This window comes from Petromyzon marinus, unplaced genomic scaffold (assembly GCF_048934315.1).
Source record: "Petromyzon marinus isolate PM22_M1 ecotype Great Lakes invasive population unplaced genomic scaffold, UKy_Petmar_22M1.pri1.0 PM_G_Scaffold_78, whole genome shotgun sequence".
Classification (NCBI taxonomy): domain Eukaryota; kingdom Metazoa; phylum Chordata; class Hyperoartia; order Petromyzontiformes; family Petromyzontidae; genus Petromyzon; species Petromyzon marinus.
This window is the reverse complement of record NW_027423033.1, coordinates 302501-305000: the sequence shown is the minus strand read 5'-3', so window position 1 is coordinate 305000 and position 2500 is coordinate 302501.

The window sequence follows — 2500 nt, the reverse complement described above, 5'->3', positions numbered from 1 at the left end:
GAACACCGGAGACAGCTGGCCAGCGCAGTGCCTGAGGGTGGCTGGAGAGACAGAGTCCGGCCCGGCTGCTTTGCGTGGATTCTGCCTCTTGAAAAGCCCATTAACTTCTCCCTCCTGAAAGGAGAGAGTCGTTTCTGTAGTATGGGTGGGGGATGGGGCCTCTTGGGTGGGAAGGGGTGGTTCAGGACAGTCCAATTGTCTTTCAAATCTACGGTAGAACTCGTTCAGGTCGTTGGCTAGGCGGGAGTCGTTAGTGGTGTGGGGCGCTCTGGGTTTGTAGTTGGTGATGTGCCTGAGCCCTTTGGCAGACAGAAGCAGCGTCGTTAGTAGAGAACTGGTGTTTTAGTGTCTCTGAGTACAGTCGTTTAGCCTCTCTCACCGCTTTGCTAAACCTGTTCTTCGACTCCTTGAATCTGTCTCTATCCCCACTCCTAAACGCTTCCTCCTTCTCCAACCTCAACCTTTTGAGCTTTGCTGAGAACCAGGGCTTGTTGTTGTTAAAGTTCACCCTGGTACGTGTTGGGATACAGCAGTCCTCACAGAAGCTGATGTACACAGCCTCTGTGAGTTCATCCAGACTATTGGTAGCAGTCGTGAACATATCCCAGTCAGTACAGTCTAAGCACGCCCGCAAATCTTCCACAGCCTCACTGGTCCACTGTTTAGATGTCCTCACAGCAGGTTTACAGAGTTTTAGTTGCTGCCTGTATGCACGAATCAGGTGGACCAAGGGAGTTCTGTGCGAGCCGAACAGCCCCGTGACCCACAAGAGAAACATCCCCGCCAAATTCGAGCGTTTGACGGGGTCTATCCGTGAAAAAATATTCACGTTTTTGAGTGCACATGCATTTCTGCTGCAAATGCCTCTGGAAGTTTCATGCCGTTCGTATGCCAATTGTGGCAACACGAAAATGACCCGTTTTCCCATTCCGAGGGATTTCTGTGCGACCCTAACAGCCCCGTGAGCCACAAGAGACACATCCCCGCCAATTTCTAGCGTTTCACGGGGTCTATCCGTGAAAAATATAGACGTTTTTGAGTGCACATGCATTTCTGCTGCAGATGCCTCTGGAAGTTTCATGCCGTTCGTACGCAATGTGGCAACACGAAAATGACCCCTTTTCCCATTCCGAGGGATTTCTGTGCGACCCTAACTAACAGCGCCCGTGAGCCACAAGAGAGACATCCCCGCCAATTTATAGCGTTTCACGGGGTCTATCCGTGAAAAATATAGACGTTTTTGAGTGCACATGCATTCCTGCTGCAAATGCCTCTGGAAGTTTCATGCCGTTCCTATGCAATGTGGCCACACAAAAATGACCCGTTTTCCCATTCCGAGGCATTTCTGTGCGACCCTAACAGCCCCGTGAGCCACAAGAGAGACATCCCCGCCAACTTCTAGCGTTTGACGGGGTCTATGCGTGAAAAATATTAAAATTTTTGAGTGCACGTGCCTTTCTGCTGCAAATGCCTCTGGAAGTTTCATGGCGTTCCTATGCAATGTGGCAACACGAAAATGACCCCTTTTCCCATTCCGAGGGAGTTCTGTGCCACCCTAACAGCCCCGTGAGCCACAAGAGACACATCCCCGCCAATTTCTAGCGTTTCACGGGGTCTATCCGTGAAACATATAGAAGTTTTTGAGTGCACATGCATTCCTGCTGCAAATGCCTCTGGAAGTTTCATGCGGTTCGTACGCAATGTGGCAACACGAAAATGACCCGTTTTCCCATTCCCAGGGATTTCTGTGCGACCCGAACAGCCCCGTGAGCCACAAGAGACACATCCCCGCCAATTTCTAGCGTTTCACGGGGTCTATCCGTGAAAAATATCAATTTTTTTTTGACTGCACATGCATTTCTGCTGCAAATGCCTCTGGAAGTTGCATGCGGTTCGCATGCAATGTGGCGACACGAAAATGACCCGTTTTCCCATTCCGAGGGATTTCTGTGCCACCCTAACAGCCCCGTGAGCCACAAGAGAGACATCCCCGCCAATTTCTAGCGTATCACGGGGTCTATCCGTGAGAAATATTCACTTTTTTGAGTGCACATGCATTCCTGCTGCAAATGCCTCTGGAAGTTTCATGCGGTTCGTATGCAATGTGGCGACACGAAAATGACCCGTTTTCCCATTCCGAGGGATTTCTGTGCCACCCTAACAGCCCCGTGAGCCACAAGAGAGACATCCCCGCCCACTTCTAGCGTTTCACGGGGTCTCTCCGTGAAAAATATCACATTTTTTGAGTGCACATGCATTCCTGCTGCAAATGCCTCTGGAAGTTTCATGCGGTTCGCATGCAATGTGGCGACACGAAAATGACCCGTTTTTTCCCATTCCGAGGGATTTCTGTGCCACCCTAACAGCCCCGTGAGCCACAAGAGACACATCCCCGCCAATTTCTAGCGTTTCACGGGGTCTATCCGTGAAAAATATTCAATTTTTTGACTGCACATGCATTTCTGCTGCAAATGCCTCTGGAAGTTTCATGCGGTTCGCA